The sequence below is a fragment of the Galleria mellonella genome, unplaced genomic scaffold (assembly GCF_026898425.1).
Source record: "Galleria mellonella isolate WM207_F2 unplaced genomic scaffold, CSIRO_AGI_GalMel_v1 utg172, whole genome shotgun sequence".
Taxonomy (NCBI): domain Eukaryota; kingdom Metazoa; phylum Arthropoda; class Insecta; order Lepidoptera; family Pyralidae; genus Galleria; species Galleria mellonella.
Genome location: NW_026442015.1, coordinates 5,826,478 through 5,849,847, shown reverse-complemented (window position 1 = coordinate 5,849,847; position 23,370 = coordinate 5,826,478). Strand labels below are relative to the sequence as shown.

The 23,370-nt window shown below is 33.3% G+C and overlaps 1 protein-coding gene across 2 annotated transcripts in view; it reads left to right on the top strand.

The window, feature by feature from the left end:
- The first annotated feature begins 842 nt into the window (after positions 1-842).
- Positions 843-23,370, top strand: part of LOC113514234 (homeobox protein PKNOX2-like) — a 42,980-nt gene continuing 20,452 nt past the window's right edge. The window contains exons 1-2 of one of the 2 annotated variants that reach the window (XM_052893035.1): positions 843-934; positions 1,113-1,209. The gene's annotated coding sequence lies outside the window, so the exon portion shown is untranslated. Of the gene's footprint in view, positions 1,210-23,370 lie in introns of both variants that reach the window. The other variant, XM_026898260.3, reaches the window with a different exon arrangement.

The following is a 23,370-nucleotide window of genomic DNA, read 5'->3' as shown; positions in this document are numbered from 1 at the left end:
ACTTTTATCAAGAATTATTCTAAATTTATATGTTTTACATAAATAAATGTTTAAATTCTTCAAGCAAATAATTATAGAACATATTTTTTTATTACTATTATTGATGCATTATATTTAATTAAGTATATATTAAAAACCTTTAACTATGTATTTATTCATATTTTATAAATGTTACCGAAGTATTATAATAATTAAAATAATTGCTTTTTTTAAGAGTGCATAAGTAGATTATTTTTGAGTTTGCTCATATAATTATTACATTATATTTTATAATTTACTATAATAAATATATATTGTTTCTTGAGCTTTCTGTATAATATTAGAATTTAAACTAACAATTATTGAACAACGTAGTTATTGAAAGGACATTGCAATAATTAACTAGAACGTGAATATTTCCTGTCTGACTTCATTATTAATCAAACTGCATTGCGACTGTTGGAGTCATCGAATTAATGCAGCTGAGATGAACATCTGAAAAAAATAGTACTGAATAAAATAAGAAGAAGTAGGAGGTGACCTCACGACAGATATTGAGTAGTGGGATGGGCTTAACATGCGCAAAGACGTATTACACAGAAATAATGTTACGTTATACTATAATTAACCTATGCCATGACCGACACTTTCATCTGATGAATTCACATACGAAACGATCGTAAATTAACGTTATTAAAACAAGTTTACAGACCATCAAGAACATGTAATTACGCAAAACGTTACGCTGTTGGGCGTGACATCACAAATCAGTCCGGACGGGTTGAAGACAACACGATGATTCGCTATCCTTGTTTCACACTCGGTTTTTGATAGAGAGGTCACTGGCTAGCAGGCCGGCGCTGATCGTATTCTGTCGAGGGTGTCGCCATTTTCGTTTTGACGAATATTGACAGCACGGCAGACAGACAGCGGCGCGGCGGTCGACGCAGCGTCTGTAAGACTATTTTTATTTTGATTGTGATTCATTTTACGAGCAGACATCATCAACTAACGCGTTGTGTATTAATCTCTGATCAAATTTATATAAACTGAACGTTTAGAAGTGTTAAATGATACATATATATACGAATATCATAGATTTTTGGTGCTAACCTCTTCCTTTTTTTTACTAGTGTTTTTGAGAGACTGCAATCTGATTGTGATCGATATGTGCAAGATGTACTACAGATGACTCTGCAACATTATCCAACCTTGTGTTGTTTTCTTCTGGTAAGTTAATAGACTAGTTAGAATAAACTAATATTAACATGAATGTGATACAGGGGTGAATCTACAATATAAATAACTATATTATTTTGAGATGACGAAAGAACGTAAGCTGGTTTAAATTTAGCTTGACGATGATATTTACTGTGCAAAATGACAGTCGCCCTTTGTTGCGGTAGCTCCAGTTTGTTTACGAACTGTCACGGGCAGTACACGGCTCAAGATATATTGCCTGGGTTGGCGACTATGCGTGGGCTTGTTGCGCGTTGAAAATGTTTCCTTGTCGGCAGGGATTAAGGTCGGAATTCATTCAGCATATACAACGATAACGGCCCGTAGAATTAATTTATCACACGCCGCGCTTGACAAGTTGAAAACATAAATTCGACCTTGGCGCTCCACGTGGTTTAGTTATTGCGCTTTCTTCTTTCTAACTTATTATATTAAGATCATAATCGATTATCGGCTAGTTTGTAATTTTTTTTGGATTCTGGCAGCACTATGAAATATAAACTCCATAAAAAAAATTAAAATAGAATAAGAAAAAACATGCAATAATAAATTATGCTTCTTTCTAATATCTATTAATGACGTCTTTGCTTTTTTTTCTTTTATTTTATAAATAATTTTATCTGATTAACTAAAAAAAATATTTTTTTGGTAAGCGTTAACATTATCTACTTTGAGTTAAGGGTTTTAGTGTGATTTTATTTAATAATTGGTTTTTAGGTTTTATTTTATTTTTTTTTTATTTTTAAGTGTTGTTCAGAAAGCAGAATATACAATGATACTTTAAAATTGTGAGCATATGATTAATGTTAAATGATCATAAATGAAATTTGTTGGAATCAATATTATGACCATCATCTTTACAATTCTAAAAATGCTAATTATAAAAAAAAATACCTATATCTGAAATATAAAATAATTTTAAAACATAAAAATTAGTCTCTCATTAAAATTGTAATCTTTTGAAATTGGTTGAAAATTGTTAAAATAACAACCATGTGATTTCATAGCTTAATGCTATAAGATGTTGCTTTGCAATAAATGGCAGATAATTTTATAATATAAAATTTAATATGGGAGCAGTGTGATTGTAAACCATTTGTAAAAACTTAAAAAAAAATAATATAGTCACTTATTATTAGAATCTTTGTTACATTTCATGTCTGTCTAATTAATTTTTTCCTTATATAAATATTAATTTGTTTGTTTTTAAATATTTCTTGAATATATTATAGCTTCATATGATATATTCTTACTAATATTATAAATATGAAAGTTTATCTGTTACCTCTGGTGTCCTAAACTGGTGTTTAAAACTTATAGTATTAATATAAATGGTTAATCATGGGGTGCTGCATGTTATGTGCCTGTATATGTATGTAACATCTTATTGTACCATGTAGCAAGCGAATAAATATGATTTGATTTGAATCAGAAAGGCATATTATGCATATTTCTTTAGTAATTTTTGAGTGATCACAATTAGCTATAATATATTATATATTATCATTCAGTACTGGGTAATTTAAATATGGCTGATATAATGAAGAAATACTTTTGTTAAATGACCAAAATATACAGACTAACATAGCACTATCTGCCAGGGGTTCCTTAACTTTTAAGATAATGGAATGCCCAGCAAATATACCATTTATTTTATGGAACTCTATATCAAATGATTATAAATAAAAAAACACTGTAATTTAAATAATAACAAAAGCTTTTATTAGCAATATTTTAAAAGTATAGCACTTTATAGTTTCCTTTAACTTTTATTGTGAAATATGAAATTGTTTCACTGTATAAATCAATTTGAGGAACCCAGGTGACTATTTTATGGAACCCGTAGATTCTGCGGCACCCACTTTAGCTGCTATATGTTATGGTATAATAAGACTGCAGAGCTGATGCTAAGAGAGCTAATGAGTACAAATATGTTATATTAAATTATTGCTGCTGTCAATCAAATAGTGGAACTGGAATGACACCTGAGTCCTCAGGAATGGCAACGCATGGGAGGTATCATGGGCGAAACAGTATACTCTGTTATGTCCATGGTACTGCTCATGTCTATAGGCGACCGTTACCACTTTCCATCAGGTGGGCCGTCAGCTTTTTTGCCATTCTAAGTTGTATAAAGAAAAAATTATAAATTTGATAACCACACTTTATTATAATACAATAAGTTATGTAAATTCCTTAAATGTAAAAAGAATGTGCTCTCTCACTTTAGGTACCTCACTGTCCATATCCAATAACAAGAATTAAACTCCCAGAGACCAACATAACTATGAAAAAAAAAGCAGCTGCTGTCTATGGCAGCTGGCTGTAATATATATAGCTTAGTATATTATTATATATTACAGTTCTGTCCATAATGGGCTTTATTTGTCTATCGACTTGGCATATTTTCAAAATCTTGGAAATATATCTATTTACTTGTGCATGTAAATAGTTACATTTAAAAATAGTACTGCTTTAAAAAAAAAAAGCTCATGTAAAATAAAAATAAAAAATGTCTTCTCATTTCATTATTAGTCTTCTGGAATGGCAATACTATAAAGGGTGAATGTGAAATGTGAATGTGAAAAAGACTATTTTCCGCGCTTAGCTTCTCATTATATTATTGTGCGTATGAGTCGTGGCTAGTGCAGCCAACCTAGTTCCGCCCAGAAGCGCAGAAGCTTCCTGGGTTCTTCACAGGCCTCACGGAGCGACCTCATCGTTCCGAGGATTTCTAAACGTTGATGGGCCACAGCCTCACATTCCAGGATTACGTGAGCAGCCGTTTCTTCGGCGTCGAAACAGCCTCGACATAGAGGGCTGTCTGTGGCTCCTATTGTGTATAAATGTTCGTTTAATGGACAATGACCCGTTATTGTCCCTATCATTATTAAATACTATAAGGGGTACCATAAGCATTCTGTGTTGCCCATGATGCTGTTTATGTCTATAGGCAACAGTGATCATTTTTTATCAGATGGATTGCCAGTTTATTTGTCAATCTATTGTGCTCCTCCTTTTTTAAAGTTTGCTGCTAATTCCTTTCAATGATAGGAATTTTAAGATATTTTTTGTAGTGATGTTTTTTATCCCCTCAGGATCTGAAGTGTATTTTCAAAAGGAATTCTTTAATGTATGAGTGGCAGGGGGAAAAGGGATTGTTAGTAATGGAGACTGAGAATCCCATTGCTAGCAATATACCCAACCAGGTCGACTTCCTCGCGGTTCTCCCTGGAAACTGTCATGGTTAATTCCTGATGAATTCATCATGATGGGCTAACTGACCTGTTTTCATTCTCATCTATCACCCTGCACTGGTGCTCCGCCAGCGTATCCCGTTAGCGCAGGCGGGGTTACCATGCCATTTTCACCCATCAAAAAAAAAGTGTATGAGTGGCTACAGCCACAAATTAAGTCCACGGCTTTATATAAGCCTCCTCCTTGGGGAGCTTTGCCAGTAGTCGCCACGCTTGGCAGGCGGATTGGAAACCGTAGTCAGGCTTTAGAGATGTTTTATGAGGGATGCCGCTGTCCGTCCCTCGCCCTCCTTAGTTGGCTCTTACGACACCCACAGGATAGGAAGGAGGAGGGGGGGGGGGTATTCTATGCTGGGATCACACGGCTTAACTTAAACATTATTGAAATTACTTGAATAATATTTATTATATTATTTATTTATTATTAAAAAAATATATATATTCACGCGGAAGAAGTCGCGCGTTATAACTAATTTTATTATAATAATTATCACTTGCGACTTCGTCTACATGAGCAGGATGGGTTAAAAATAAGCCTATGTCCTTCTCCATCCCAAAGACTCATTATGTACAGAACAAATTTCAAGTGTATTTAATTTAATTGTGTCATTAAGGTGCCAAGGCTGACAAAAAACTTTTTTTTTTTGTAGGTACGGTAGTTTGTACTACAAATATTTAGTTACAGTTTTATTATATGTATATAAATATATAAATAGAAATTTACATTTTAAAGAAATATAAATTTAAACAATATAAATATAAAAATTCAATGGTCGAGGGATGGGCAGCAGTATCCTTTTTTTTTACAACACAGGGGGCAAACGAGCATGCGGCTCACCTGGTGGTAAGTGACTACCGCCGCCCATGGTCACCCACAACACCAGCGGCATTGCAGGTGTGCTACCGGCCTTTTAAAAAGGAATATGCTCATTTCTTGAAGGTTATGTTGTCCTTCTTAAAACATCATGAAAACCTAACTGCGGTTGCCAACTCGTCTGCCAATCGTGGCGTCGTCATCATCGTGTCGTCGTCATCGTCATTTCAGCTATTATTTGTCCACTTTTGGACACAGGCCTCCTTCATAGACTGCCATAGGGAACGGCCCTGAGCTACCTGCATTCATTGACTTCCTGCAATGTATTTGAGGTCGTCACTCCATCTAATGGGTGGGGGGGGGGGGGGGGGATCGTCCTACATTGCGTTTGCCCGTATGGGGTTGTGTCATTCAAGAACCTTTCTTCCGTATCGGTTGTCGGTTCTTCGATTTTATCATCACTACATAGTATAAAACAAAGTCACATCCCGTCTGTCTGTCCCTATGTATGCTTAGATCTTTAAAACTACGCAACCGATTTTGATGAGGTTTTTTTTTAATAAATAGAGTGATTCAAGAGGAAGGTTAATATGTATAATGCATGCATAATATAGTAGAGAAACACTGATAATTTAATATGTTTCTAATGCGATGAGATGTAACTGTTTTATATACAAATATATAGGCCTTTTATTTCGAATTTTTCATTTTTACTCGGGTTTTATTGTATAGCGTTTCATTTAAGAGTTTCCTCTTGTCGGTGCAAGTAATTCATGCATCTTCTTCCAGCCAGCTCTATCCCAGGCCATATCCTTGACCTCCCTATGACTTACGACATGACACCTAGTGTTTCTTTTATCTGTCCCATGTAGTTATTCCTTGCTTTTTCTCTTCCTCTTTTGCCCTCTATTTTTTCTTCTACTATGCTCTTAAAAAATCGTCATGTCGTATAAGGTGGCCCAGCATTTTGCCTCTTCTATTCTCTATTGTTTTAATTAATGTTCGTTTCTCATTCACTCTTTTCAGGACTTTTTCATTCGTTAGTTTTTCTGACCAGCTTTTTCTATTTCTATTTCCCATATATAATATGAATATAATTTAGTACGGAACCCTTATTATGCGGCTAAAACTCACACTTGTCAGCATTTATCAAGACACTAATCTAGGACGCGATTATGATACTCTTGTGAAAAAATGCCCAGAGGCTATAAACGTATGAATTTATTAATATGCGAACTTTCTAATTTATAGCTTGTCTATCACCTTTGGACATAATTTATGCATCAAATTATGGCCGTTAATAAATTTATTAAGTTCAAATTGTGATTGATATGTTATTTTAATTGCATTAGCCTACTAACCTCCAAGAATATATTCATCCATTGTCTATTTAGTACAATAAAATCTCGAAGGAATTCTAGCATTATATGTGTATAGTTTTTATTTATATTAGAATTATATATATATTTATACAATTTAGAATGGCAAACAAGCTGACTGCCCACCTGATGTAAAGTGGTAACCGTCGCCTATAGACATGAGCAGGCCCTGGACACAACAGAGTATACTGTTTCGCCCATGATACCCCCCATGCCATTCCTGAGGACTCGGGTGTTATTCCTCTGTACCCCGTAAATTCACGCCATATCCCATCCTTTAAACCGAAACACAGCCGTGCAAATACAGCTGCTTCACGGTTGAAACACGAATGGGACAGAGGTACCCAAGCAAAATCGACTTTTATACAAAGTCTCCCTCTGGTAGATGCGGTCCTGGTATAGAATAGGCCACTTCTTCCTTCCCCGTGGGTGTCGTAAGAGGCGACTAAAGAAGGCGAGCGATGGGCAGCAGCGTTCCTCTTAAAACACCATCAAAAGCCAAACTGTGGTTGTCAACCCGCCTGCCAACCAGCCCGCCTGGCAAATCTCCCCTTATGGGGGAGGCTATGTGCAGCAGTTGATAGTTAGAAGCTGATATGATGATCATGGTACCACCCTTCAAACGAAACAGCCATGTAAACCCAACTGCTTAATGATAGAAACACGAACGTATCAGAGTAATTTCTCGAAATTTTGTGACGGTTGTTTCTTTTTTGTGGAGAAAAATCCTGTTTGTTACGAAACTACATTTACAAAACACAATTCCGCGTTTTAAATTTAATTATTTTCAATTTAATATGTCTATAGAACATTGTTTATCAGTATCATGGTGCGTTTTACCATGGTTCAAGCCTGATGTTCGCGAAGTAAAATGTACTTTTTAAATTGAAAAAAATGGGTATATATTGAGACGGCCCATCTCTGTACACTTTTTTATTTTTATCGTCGTCAATTTCGAGTAGGAGTTAAATTTAAAAAAGTAGACGCTTTTGCAAAGTAACGCAATTATTCTGCCAACTGAACCTTACAATATATTTTTTTCCATATACGTTATGGTAACCCTATTCACACACACATGAATAAAAAAGTTCACCTGTTTTTGATGAAGCATTTGTATGCAGACACTATCTAAATAATTTAAGATACTAGTATTTATAGTTAAGTTATCGCTAAAGAATCAGTAGATAAGCAATTACTTAGTTATTTAGCTAAGAACGTACTTAAAGTGAATAAATAATCTTTTAATATTTCCATCTCTAGAAGTATTTGCTAACTGTAAAGACAAGAAATTATTACACATTCCATCCAGATTGCAGTCTCAAGAATATTTCTACTCTGCTTTCCCGCGAAAAAAGTGCTTTGACAGCGAAAAAGGCGGGAACGGTGGCCATTACGGACAAGTGACGCCTTGGCCGGCCGAATAATTGGCGTACCAGAGTTATGGACAGATTTTAATAACGTTAAACCACAAGTTATGGGTTTCGGGCAGAGACAACAGTCTTGATTTATTATTGACCTGATACTATTATGAAAACACGTTGCTGCGTGGGCTGTGAAACAATAAAGAGAGGAGGATATTTCCTTGTTTTTATATTCGCCCAAATTTGATATTTACTAGATTAAGGGGCAGATCCCAGATGTACTCAAGCCTCAAAGTTATTTTCTCGACTGTTGTAGTAATTGTAGTCAAAGTTACATTTAACTAATTGATTTGTCCATAAATTCAAGGCGATTTTCGAAATCCGTTATAAAAAAGACTTCTAAATAGTGTAAACATTTGACCAAGATGCTCATGAAGTTTGATTGAACCATCGATCAAACCAGAAGTTGAAAGAATAAAGTACCAGGCTACCAGACCAGGAGTAGAGGTTGCGTTACGGTGAAATTAAAACTTTTCCCAACGAACAAAAGACAAGCGGGGGTGGGGAAGGTGGCTGTTTAGGGTTCCGTACAATATTGTGCATTATTTATTAACTATCAGTTCTTTTCCTCGTTTTGTATTTTTCTGTTGTTAAGGCTTTCCTTCTATGATTATTATAGCAGATATAATGTAATGACCGTATGGTGCAAGTTTTTGGATTTTTGTTTTAAAATGTGTTCTTTTTACTTGTTATAATAGTCTTTTAAAAATTGACATGAAAATTTTTCTTTTTTTTTTCATTTCGTCATACAAAGAATAATATATCGCGTTCGATTCTTGACGACTCTAAAATTCCAATTTTAATTTGATAGTTTAGCAAAACTATTATATGGACCGTCAAGAATTAAATGTAAAGCAATTCTGACTCAATTTTATTAAAAAATTGTTGATACTGGTTGTTAGAATGATCATTTCGATATGATTAAAGTTTTAATAGAGATAGAAAATGGTATTCAGAATTGACACCATTGTCAAGTTTTATAATTTTAATAGTTTCGGCTCAGCAATGATGTTAAGTCATACATATCTGTCACGCCTGTCTCCCATTAGGGTAGGCAGAAACAATGGAACGCCAAATGCTTCGATTCAAACAAACCTCTTTCGCTTCTTTCACATTCAATCTTTTCATACGTTACGTCACTTTGTTGTTATGTCATGTTGTTGATGACTGATGTTAAATCACTCTGTACTTATTTATTATTTGCATTAAAAGTGATATATACAGAAAATCTCAGTTCCTCAATTATACCCAACCATACCGATAATCCTTATTGGATGTCATAAAAATCGCCAATGAATATGCATAAATTGTTCCTTCCAATTTTAATAAAAACGAAAAGGCAAGTCAGGCTTAACAATTGAAAAGTTTATGTTGAAATTGGAGTTCCAGACGATATCCAGTCTTCCATGATAAAATTTAAAATGAAAGGCGGGTGATTTTTGTGTGTTGTGTGTCTTAGGGTGTTTAAAATATAAAGAGCAACAAATAGCTGTATGTGTATCAGTCCTTTGTTTCATATACAGAACCCAATGGTGTCTCCTTTGCTCAATTCTGCCAAAATCCCGTACACCTATCCCGGAAGCGTCCCACAGTTTCGAAATTCAAATTTGAAATTGGATCGGGATGCTGACGCGGCTCTTCGAGGGCGGGCGACGCTTTGTTTGTGAATGCTTGGCTTTTTATGTACTATAGATTTAAGTAGCCAATAATAACTTTTCGAATTTGGAACTGAGGAAATGCTGTAAATGAGGTTTTCTTTTTCTCAATAACGAAGTATTAATACAGAATGTGAAAGTTTTAATAAATTAAATATTTATCTATATAATAGAAATATATGAATGAATGAATGAGTATACTTTATTTGTATTATACAATATAGAAAATAAGCAGGAAAAATTTACAATCACAACGATACATTTGTATAAGTACAGTAAGGCGGTTTTATTGCTAAGAGCAATCTTTTTAAGACAACCTTAAGTTAATGGACTAATTGTTGTACAAGTAGGTGTGATAATACTGTATAATTAAAAAAGTACCCTTATCAAATAAAAAATATACACATAATCATTAACCATACTTCAATATATAATCCCATGCATATATGTTAAATATATACGTAATACTAGGACATATATAAATAATTATAAGCACAAGGAAAACAAACTATCATGAAATAAATAATTATATAAATACATAAATAAAGAATGCCAATTTATGAAATGAACTAACATATATTAGGTAACGAATATTTAATACATCCGTTGTTTGGTCAAAATATAGATACTGTAACTAATATATATAGATATTGCTATATATTACCAACCTCTAGTATCAGGATGGCACCTTCATACAATAATGTGAGTAACCTCACAGATAAAAATTACTATATATATATATATATATATATATATATATATATATATATATATATATATATATATATATATATAAAACGTAAAAATATTTATATGGCTTCTGTTAAGGCAAATATTTTACTTGTGGAGACTTATTACCTATTTTCATATAATCCTTACTAATATTATAATTGTGAAAGTGTGTTTGTTTATTTGTTTGTTACTATATAGCGCCTTAACGGCGTTGTAACTAACGGCGTTGTAACTAACGGCGTTGTAACTAACGGCGTTGTAACTAACGGCGTTGTAACTAACGGCGTTGTAACTAACGGCGTTGTAACTAACGGCGTTGTAACTAACGGCGTTGTAACTAACGGCGTTGTAACTAACGGCGTTGTAACTAACGGCGTTGTAACTAACGGCGTTGTAACTAACGGCGTTGTAACTAACGGCGTTGTAACTAACGGCGTTGTAACTAGTCATTATGAAATTTGGTATACACGTACTGTATAGAATGTAGAAAGAAATCGGCTACTTTTATCTCAGTTAATGAAGATATCCCGGTCGGGACAAAGTTACAGGTAAAAAAATTAATTGTAATATTTATTTTATTTTTTATTAAAGAAAAACCAAAAGCTGGAAAATTTCATAATAAAAAAAAAAACATTTAAGACTAAAACCTAATTACAGGTTTACGCAAATAAAGGAAGTTCATCTTGAAACATCACCAAATCCAAACTGCGGTTGCCAACCCGGCTGCCAAACGTGACAACTACTGGCAAAACCCCCCTTTATGGGGGAGGCCTGTGTTCAGCAGTGGACAGTTAATGGCTGATATGATGATGAAATGATTAATCGATTACCTAAAACATTTAAACACTACATTTGTAAAGCATAAGCCTGTTATTTTAGATTAGGAACTCGATACTGGCAACGTAGTTGCAAGCGTTTTTTGGCTTTGATAATAGCATACCATTTTAGTGATATGCTATTATCAAATCCGCATGCTGTATTATTCGTTACAAAAAAGCATGTACCAACGAGCACAGTCACTAGAAATGGCTAGTTTAACATAAATATGACAAGAAGCGATCGTGCTCCCCGATATGTTATTCGGGGTGGCAACTCAATATTTGAGCAGATGTGCTTCGGGGTGGAGAGCGAAAATGTTGTTTTTATGCGACCTACATGGAAATGTTGGGACTAGAGCAGTACTTATGTCGATATTTTCGACTATCGATTGTAAATTTTAATTCTACTATCACAAAGGACTTTCGTGTTTATTCACTTACTGTTCAGACGTAGTGCATTATTTATATGTTAGTTGTTCGAAGTAGCTAAGTAGTATCCTTCTGAACAATTATTGGTATTATCCAGATTTATTTCTTCGTGAAACTGAGAAATTACTACATTTATTTACTATTTAAATTTACTATAAATATTATGACAAACTAAAGATCCATGAAGAAGTTATACTATGTTAAAATTGTCAAATCAAGCTTTGTTTCGATAAACGAAATATTTTTATGACAGCTAAGCTAGTAACTATGTAATGTACTTTAGTATTTTACATTTGTTATAATTATACATTTATTTTTAACATTGCATATTCCTATATACTTTATTATATAATTTTTTGAATGATTTTTTTTTATATAACTTATAATGGCAAACAAGCTGACGGCCCATCTAATGGAAAGTGGTAACCGTCGCCTATATACATGAGCAGTACAATAGACATAACAGAGTATACTGTTTCGCCCATGATATCCACCATGCGTTGCCATTCCTGCGGACTCAGGTGTTATTCCTCTGTACCCTGTAAATTCACGCCATATCCCACCCTTCAAACCGAAACACAGCCATGCAAACACAACTGCTTTACGGTTTATATTTATGATAAATATTTTCAAGTGTCGATAAAAAACATCGACACTGTCACTTGTCTATCTACATCGAACCCTATGCATCTGATGCTGTACAATACAGAAATTTGTTTTTTGGTATTAACCCGTTTGACTATTTAACAGAACACTTGTGTAAATCTTAGGTCGTCGTTTGTTGACATAAAAACTCATTGTCTTTGTGTTTATTTAAGACTTCACATAGAAAGTAGTTAGCTACTATTGTGTTAAGTGTAAGTGTGCTATTTATGAATTTAAAGTTTTAAATTTTAGTATTAATTATTCTTTATAAGAGACTTGCAAAAAGAGGCATTCTTAAATTCTTTTTTTTGTATTTGTACGTAATGCAATCACGTCGTCAATTTTGATTTAATTTTGATAATCCTTTTTGCGATCTTGGTTTAGTTACAGATAATTTTTGTTCTGATTGAAGCTTTTTTTTGTTGAGAAAAATCTTGCTTGTTGCGATGTACATATATATATATAATTTACTTGACATCGTGCCGCGTTCTAAATTTAAATAATTTACTGGTTTTTTTTTAACCAAATTTACTTGTTTTGTTAGTACGAGATGCCGCTGGTTATAGTTATAAGCATCTATAATTATCGATAATACGCACCCCGAAAACATCGACTTTTCCACTCCCTACATAACAACCATTTCGCCGGATACAAAATTTTGTTTCTTAATACAGAGCTCCTCAATTATTTAACAAATATTACCATAAATTCCAAAGGGTCAGACTGCAGATGCTGAAGAGAATTCCTTGGGTTTGATCCGTTCGGGTGCTGAGTTTTCGGAACCGTAATGTTACAGTCGATTGGGCACGGCGCGGAAAGGTTTATTTTTAATGTAATTAAGGTCCAGTCGGGTCATACTGTCTATCCTTACTTCCTTTTCTTACTAATATGTTATATAAATGTGAATGTGAGTTTGTTTGTTATCATTTAAACTGGTCGGTATGAAATATGTTGTTTTTTTTTATATTATACTAAAAAAATGGCAAGCAAGCAAACAGCTTATCTGTTGAGGTAAACGGTCACTGTAGTCTATGGACGCCTGCAATACTAGAGATGTCACGTGCGCGTTGCCAACCCAGAAGAAACCTTAATACACCCTTTTTGAAGAACCTCATACTGTAGTCTTTAGAGAAAACCGCGGCAGGGAGCTCATTCCACAGCCTGAGCGTTCGCGGGAGAAAATTCTTGTTTTTTACCCGGTTTATCAATATATGCCGGCGATGAGGACAAAGTCACGGGTAAGAACGAGTACTATAATAAATCAGTAAGATTCAAAAAGTCTGTTTACGGAAGTAGCTTTTAATTCTCAAAAATTACAGCTGTAACTGACTTAAAAATAATGTGGTCGTTTCTAAGGCGCCATTCTGCTAATTGCCGCACGGACCTTTTTTTATGCAACTTAGAATGGCATATAAGCTGAAGGCCCAACTGATCGACTTTTGTACAAAGTCTCCCTCTTTTAACATCAAGAGGGAGATTTTGTATAAAAGTCATTTGCTTGGGCACCTCTGCCCAATTCGTGTTTCAACCGTAAAGCAGTTGTGTGTGGCGAAACAGTATACTGTTATGTCCATGGAACTGCTTATGTCTATAGGCGACGGTTATCACTTTCCATCAGGTGGACCGTCAGCTTGTTTGGCATTTTAAGTTGTATAAAAAAATATACATAATACATGCCGATGGAAATATTAAAAATGTTAAAATATCGTTCCTTTGGACTTTTACGATAGGATGTATGACGAACGAAATGTTAAACTCCATTTATTGGTCGGATTTTGGTATAAACAAAAACACGAAATTGAGTCCGAAAATTAGGAATTTCATTTCATGGTAGACCCGCTGATTTACGCGTCATCGTTTCCATACCGAAGACAAACGCAACGGGTTGTTATTCAAACACACATTATTAACACAATTATATAGTTTAACACCTTTTAAATATCTTTCGTTTTAAACTACTAAGTGCCCGTAATGGATTCCAAAACAGTTGAGTTAATTGAACGGTCCAAAGTACAAGCGTTAGCGATTACTAAGTTATTATGAAGCTTCAAAAATTACATTAGCAATTTATGACCAAATGGATATATATATATATATGTGTATATATGTATATATGTATATATGTATATGTATATATAAGCATAGTTCTCTATAAGCAACATTCTTTATATTTTATTTATTCTACTCAGCTTTGTTAGTAAAAGAATGAGTAAAAATATTTTTTAGACGGTAAGTATTTTTATACTACTTTTTTTCCTATAAGCAACTTTTCCCAATAAGATTTTTTTTTATTGAAATTGGTTATATTATATAGAGCGTTCACTGTAATATTTTAATAATTTTCTATTATTCCTGTCTACAGTCGACTGGTAGATAACGCCATATGGTGTTAAGTCCGCCATTTTCACTATCTAGATGTAGTAAAGATTAATAAATATATCTCAAATAACAGTTATTTTGTCAGCATTAATATCATTAGTGGATTTGACGTAATACACTCACGACTGTAATCTCTATTGGGGTAGTCGTAGACTGGTGGACTGTTACGGTTTTAGTGAGCGTAACCATTTAAGACTCGACATTTATTATTATTATTAATATATACATAATAAAATATTTAATATCAGGTATGCAGGCACTATTTTTTTTTAATGGGTGATAATGGAATGGTAACCCCACCCGCGCTATCGGTATACACCGGCGGGACACCAGTGAGTGATGATAGATGAGGATGAAGCAGGTCAGTTAACCCATCGTGACGAATTCAACAAGAATTGTTCACGATGGTTTTCAGGAGGAACCACGTGGAGGTCGACCTGATATGGCATATTGCTAGCAATGTCGAACTCTAGTGCTAACAATCCCTTTCCCCCCATGCAGGCACTATTAACCTGCAAAAATTTTTTCACATCACAATGAACCTTATTATTTCTGTATACGGAGTGCCTAGTTCTTGGCTTCGTTTAAAGAACAAGTCAAATCTTATTTTCTTTCACTGTAGTTACTCTTTTCCTTTCTTGCTTTGTCTTTTTACCATTAGTCTTTTTACCAATCTAGTAAAGATTCGGTATATTTCCTTGTACTATATATATTTCTGTATAAATAGATAGATAGATAGATAGATAGATAAATAAATAATTTATTTGTATCACTTACAGCATACAAACAGCAAAATACACAAATGCAAAGGAAAAAAGATAAAAAAAAGATACATGTACAAAAAATTAAAAAAAAAAATCAGAATGCATAAAATTAGTAACAATTTTTTTTTCTTCATGCGCGTGCCACAGTAATACAAAATGGCCACAACTCAGCTTTTTGCTTTGCCCTTAAAAGAGCAAAACACTGATATTCTGTTGTGGCCAAAGGTGGTAAAAAAAAAAATAATAAAAAAAAAAGAAAGAAGTATAGATCAAATACATTGTTTGCGTTCGTTATATTCGCTATTTAGAAGAAGGGTAGTCAGAAGTCAATTTCTATTAGTTTCAAGCACTCAATACATAATTAACATAATGAAGACATAATGAATAAATTATTTGTTATAATAAGTAGTTTAGTGAACAATATGTATTTGACGTTATTGTGCATTACAGGTTTTTATGTTTTGTGTACGTAAAATTTATTAATTCGCTCTTGCACCACCTACTCACTTCTATATGTTCTTTTAACCAGAGGTTATAAGATGAAAGACGTTATAAATGTAAGAGATTGCCCTAGCGATAAGACCGCCTTTTTGCACCTTTAGGTATATATTTGAATCTGTACTTTATACTACTGTATTTTACTTGAATTGTTTATTATTATGTTTTTTAGGCAATAAAACGTTAAATAAATGAATAAAGTCAAGTAATAGTTCAATTATAAGATAAGAGGGAGACTTTGTACAAAAGTCGATTGCTTGGGTACCTCTGTCCGATTCGTGTTTCAACCGTGAAGCAGTTGTGTTTGCATGAGTGTGTTTCGGTCTGAAGAGTGGTATATGGCGTGAATTTACAGGGTACAGAGGAATAACACCTGAGTCCTCATGAATGGCAACGCATGGGGGGTATCATGGGCGAAACAGTACACTCTGTTATGTCTATGGTACTGCTCATGTCTATAGGCGACAGTTACCACTTTCCATCAGGTGGGTCGTCAGCTTGTTTGCCATTCTAAGTTGTATGAATTTAAAAAAAAGATACATTCTCATTTTATTTTTTAAAAAATGTCATAGAGTAGAAAGTTCTCAATTCGTCTGCATATTTATTAGTGTTTTTGTATTTTAAACTTCCAAAAAACCACCACTCTTGGACCACAACAATTTGATTTTACTTATTGATTAACGCAACTATGCCAGTATGAACTAGTTAATGTTTGTACTAACCAGTTTCATGAGCGGAAGTTTTGTAAATACGTTCTGTTACAGCAAACAGTAAGTGCGACCACATACGTCACTGGCCGGGACGGCAATAGATCCTGCACCGTAGCTTGAAACTAATAACTGTGGTATAACATATAAAATATTGGGTGGGACAGGTTATCAATGTAAGAGCGTTATGACCGCTCATTTACTAACATAGGTTAAGTCAATTTGTAACTAACAAAATGGGCCTTATGTAGTCTAATTAAATAAATATTATTATTATTATTATTATAACTAGTTATTTTGATTTAAAAACTTAACTATAGGATCGATTTTGATAGATTTTTTGGGACTAAACTATATCTTTTGAGATAGGAAAACAATTTTTCAATTTGATTTACAAACTTACAGAGTTATGGGGTGAGAAACATAAAAAATATAACCGAATTAAGATCCTCCTTCTTTTTGAAGTCGATTGAAGAAACGACTTCATTTGTACACACATAACAATAAACGAAGAGATGTTTTATGCACATTTTAAATTTGGCTTCGTAACCGGCAGTTTAAAAAAAAACTGTATCCCAGCTACTGGCCCTTTACCGGCATAAAGCCTATAATGGCCAGCTTTGACAGATAGATAGATAATTTATTTGCATTACTTACAGCACAAATTATAACATATACATAAAAACGAGATAACATAAATGATTAAATAAAAAAAATACATAAAGCCAAGCACAATTTTCTTTCATGCGTGTGCCATAACAATACAAAATGGTCACAACTCAGTTTATTGCTTCGCTCTCAAAATAGCAAAGCACTGATATTCTGTTGCGGCCAAAGGGAATAGGGTAACAATAAATATTTTCGTAAATTTGAATAAAGAATTTCCGTTCGCAAAATTTTGGAGAAATGAAACTCTTGGAGAAAAGTGAAATGGGCTTGAAGAAATGTGGGTGTTTTTTATAGTTTTCGAATTTGTGAACTATATAATAGTATATAAATACAATAATATATATCAAATATATCAATAAAGGTAACAAAACAGGCGATGAAATAAAAGAAGGAGATAGTAAGAGAAGGTTAACGTAGAAACGTAGGAAAGAACGCTTTTTTTTTTATTTACTTTGTAGTACATGGCGAAATGTAGTTGAAAACAGATACAATTTTGTGATTAGGTAAAATTGGAAGTTATAGAGAAGAAATTAGGTAAAAACGTTTTAATTCGGAGAAAAATATTTAACATTTGGGTAAAAATAAAAAATCACATATGGTAACCCTGGTAAAAAGAATTATAAAATGTTGGCAATTGAAGGACCTGTATCCGTGGTCATGTATAATTAAAAAAAAATTGTAAAACGTCTATCCAGGCGGGCCGTCTGCTTGTTTGCCATTCTAAGTAGTATTAAAAAAAAACTTAAAAAAGAAAAAAAAGAAGAAGAAAACAAAACGGCCACTGAATACCAAATAAGCAAATAAGTTTACTCGAGATTTATCGATTGACAAATTGAACAGAACATATTACATTGTTTTATTGAAGTATGATTTGATCAGTATACATAGTTGTATAGAAATAGTTCCTTTGCCTTTAGTCCTCACTTAATAATTATATAATTGATGGAGATCGACCTGATAGCAATATATCTTATATTGCTTGCGATGTATTTGTTAATCCCCATTATTAACACCCCCCCCCTTCCTTATCACCCCATGGCTCATATTAATGCCATACTAATTTTATCACGTAAACGCTAACTTTATGACATATCTTCCTCTGAATGGAAATTGAGTACATTATTTTGGGAAAGAACTATTATACAAAAAAAAAAAAAAAAAAATGAGCTGCCGCTGTTTTTAAGTCGGGAATAGACAATATATCGACTTAAGCATCCAAACTGTATTTGAATCACGCACGACCTTTCCACGCTACTCAGTTATTGCCGATTTATGCAAAATATTTGATTTGTAAACGTGTACGTTACTAACATACTAGTTCACCGCTTTATTCCTATATCTATGGTAAAGTTGTTCCCGGTTGATTTCTATAGTCTATGGCTGGCGTCCTTAGGGTTGTCAACAAAACACGTGGTAACATTTCAAAATATTTAATAAATTTTAAATATAAATAATTTTTATAGTGGCGTACCTAATTATAATTACATATTGCTGAAACTTCGATGACTAACTTATATAACTATACGTTCATAACTAATTTAGTTCACGCCAGATACGAGCATGGAATAAATTAGAGTTGCACACCCCTAATCGGGGTCTCCAAGTCCGATAGACTTACAATTTGAGAATTATTGTACCTACTAAGAATTTTACTTAACTATTTGTGTAGAACACATTTTATGGGCAACTCTTTCTCGTATCGTGCTGCCCAATTATGGAACAAACTCTCTTCCCATATACAAGAGAGCCCTTCAATTAGCTCTTTCAAAGGTTGAAGTTACATTTTCTTTCCCTTGAGTCATAATCTTAATTTTTCATTTTTATAATTGAACTGTCAAACCTTAAAATCATTCAACTAAATTTCTATTGTAGGTAGTATATTCATTTATTTTAACATCTATTGTAAGTAGGTATTATATTTATTCATAGTATATGTATTTATGTAATATTTTATTATGTATCTTAATATTTTATTTAACTGTATATTTGTTTATGTACACTAAATATTAATAGTTGTAGCACTTCAGCTGTCTGCTAACAACATGTTTTCTAACTGCATTGGGTTGACTGGAAGAGATCTCTGTCAGAGATAAGTCCACCCTTGCTCACAATATTTATAAATGTATTAACAATGTAATTTACAAGTGCAGTAAAGAATATAAATAATTAACGATACAATGTTCAGGACTTAGTAGCAGGTAGTACTAAAGTACTGTTTTATTTAAATTTACATCTTCTTTAAATATTTTGTATCAGTAACTATGTAACATTCTGATTTTCAGTGTAGAAGCATACAATAATATGCATATATTTTTTATTCTACTAAATAATAATATAGAGGCATAACTATAGTTCTATTAGCAATATAGGGTATATTCAGGTCAGGTCGACCTCCACTCGGGTCTGTCAGGAAAGAGTCGTGCTGAATTCTAGGTGTATTCATCACGATGGGCTAATTACCTTGGCTTTTTCACCTACTATACCTCACTGGCGCTCCGCCAGCGTATACCGTTAAAGCAGACAAAATATGAAAACATATTTTTTTATTATTTATTGTATTAAAAAAAATTACAAGCATATTTTATATTAAATAAAGATTACAGAGTTAAGGCGAGCTTAACTCTGTAAGAGTTCTCTTCCAGCAAACCCTGAAAGGAAAAACTCCTGGAAAGGAGCATTAATTACCAGCGGGCAGTGTGCGTACAATAATAGGAGGAAACAGTATAGTTGTTTTTATTAAGAAATAATAAATATGTTGACATATATACAAAATAACTCATATATTTAAAATCAAAATACATACATATCTGTTTTTAATAATACATATACATATATACATAAACATAAAAATATCTCTTCACATACAAAATATGTACATATACATACATAGACATAATAACTTAATGAGGACAGAAGATGCTCTTTTAATCAGAGGGCCTACTATGAAATTTTTTCCGAAATTTCGGGGACGAACGAAATAGAAATTTAATGTTAAAATTACAAAATACATGCCGTTTAAAATTATTAAAAATATTAAAATATCGTTCCTCTGGACTATTAAGATAGGATTTAAGATGAATGAAAGGTTAAGCCCCATTTACTGGGTCGATTTAGGTACGAACAAAAACACGAAATTAACCCCGAAAATTCGGAATTTCATTTCATGGTAGGCCCCCTACTCTTGAATATATTCAGTGATTGACTTTCACTAATTTGCAGTGGAAGAAAGTTCCATAGTCTTGATATTTTTTTATCGATATCGTTTCATTTTGTAGACAGCACTAGTATTAACACTCCTAATGGGTGTGCACTGAACGCAGTAAGCTTGAAAATCTGTGCAAAATTCATTTGATGTTAGTATTGTCAGTTATGCATTTAGGATAATATATTTTTTTTTTTTATTTAATTGGTTTACATAGCTCATAATACCTAATATTTATATGAAATCTCAGAATATTCTTCAATGCAGATGACAAATTAAAAGTTAAAACGTGTCTATGCCCCTAATGCACAATTCAGAGACAAAAAAAAAATCTTTTCCACGCTGGCAACACCGTTTTGAGAAATTGAACTAATTGAGAGGGGCAAAGCGAGCACTCGAACAGCGGGACGTGTTGACTAAAAAGGTAAAACAGGAGTTTTCGTTTTAATTATCACTTTAGACGAGTGTTCACTGGAGTGTTTTTTGGAAATAACGTTATTTAATCACCGAGATGTCGAGCAAGTATTATTATTTTATATTTCTTATGTCTGCAGTACGTGGGAGACCACTATGTCGTTCGAGTGACTTCGATGCCTTCGAAAAGGCATGGCAAATTTAGACCGGGGATAAAAATATTTGGCAAGATAAAAGGGAAGGTTGTGCTCATCATCGCTTTAAAAATAAGCTATTTAAAAAATATTTACGGTGAATACCAGTTAGTGAGTAAAAAAAAAACTATGATTATCAAAGATTTTTAAAAACTATCGGGCGGCAATTATTGCCTTATATCAGAACTGAATACGATAGCTTCTGGTATTAAATTCAAATTATCTTTATTTAAATAGATTTGTTTACGAATTTATTACTTTTGAATATGTTTTTATGATGGGTTCGGAATGTTGTTATCTGCTGAGAAGAACCCACGAGAAATGAAACAGTTACTCTGTTGGAAATAATCAGCACATCCCTTCTCTAGTTTTTTATTGTACTAGCAACACTTTGCTCCGCTGCTAATTTCTTTTTCAATGTCATGTCACTTACGTGTGTTCAATTCGACTACGGTTTTAAACAAGTTATAATTGCTTTTTCAGTGTGTCTGTATGTATATAAAATTAAACACAGTTTACAATCAAATAGTTTATTTATTGCGCTCTGCTATGATAAGATCGAACATACTCTTTAATCAAATATCAATAAATATAATATAATAAAATATCAATACAAATCTCCGTTAATATTATCTGTGTTTATAAGTAACGGAAAATTAACGAACTCGCTGTGTTATTGTCAACATAAGTTTTAAAAATAATATCTGTAAAATAATATGATGATGACAAAGACTTAAATGCGCAACGTACTTATATTGTCTATTCCGTTAATTATGTAATGACAAGGGCTCTTTGCTAGCATTCTGTGTCCACTAGTTATCGAGTTGCCAACCTCAAATTTTATGGGGGTATATTTTAATGCCTAAGATGAAATATTTTATGTCCAAATCAGACCCGTCAACAAGATTAAGGTAATGAACAGGTAATCTTTAGTGTCTCGTGTCGACGAAAAGAGATGATATGTTTTATTTACAATAAAAAAAAGGATAGTATCATCTGTTGCATAATTCACATTGCACTGCGGTGGGATCTAGAAATGTCTATTTTCTTAGAGGAAGTGTTGTTACCCTTTCTAGGGGTGGAATTTGTCGATGTTTTCTTTTATCGAGGAATTCCTTCCCGGGTTTCTGAATCTGAAACAGCTGTGTATGCATGGCGCGTGGCGTCAGTTAGAAGGGTGGGATAGGATAGAGGGTAGTGAAATTACAGGACATTCTATGATATCTATGGTGTTGTCAGTCTGTCAGTTTGTTTGTTTATGTTATTCTGTCATAAAAATATGTACAAATTTTGTCTAGGCATTGTAATTATTACACTGACTACTATGATAAGCATAACTGGTTAGCTCGAGCTCGACTGGATCTGTGAAAAAGGGAGCAAATGTTGGAACGAATCGGGTTGGACCCCATAGGGTCCTAGTTATATTCAGTTTAATATTTAATTCGTGTATATAATAATCCAATATAAGACGGAAGTAGAATGTTAAACTCATCCTCAACGAAAATAAGAAGTAAAAAGTAAACCCTCATCGACAAATACAACAGCACTATATCGCGGTAAACGCAGATAAGACGGCCATTTGAATGCGACCCGCGTTCGATCCGGCCTGCGCGTTCGAATTTTGAATATTTACAATACACGTACCCATAGACACGCGGAGCGCTGAAAAGTTGCTGCGCGATTTATTGAAACGTAGTTTGTTTTATTATGTTGGTAATACTGCGTGTTGGCGGGAATATTAATTTTTTGTTCTCTTAAAATCCTGTCTTAAAATGGTTTATTTAATATTGGTATTTAGTCAATTATGATTTTCAAATAAAAACAGCAGATTTATACATCACAAAATCAACATGGTATCAAGACGAGATCAACTCATTCGATTTGTAAAAATCGATTCAAAACTGTACATTGCCAGTTTCATAAACAATAATTAGATAAGTTGAGAAGATTCTACTTTTGGAAGTCGAAAAAAGGTAATAATATGTTATCGTATTAGTCTTTATTCAGGATTAAATTATCGATATTGTACGAACCTATTAATACACGGGTGTGCTCAGCCTTGTACTGCTTTTTATATTTCTTTTTGTCTATAATTATGCGAATTCGGCACCTATTTTGGAAAGGCGAGTCATCATACATTTGTATTCTGTTAACAGAGTTAGTCTTAATTTTGTG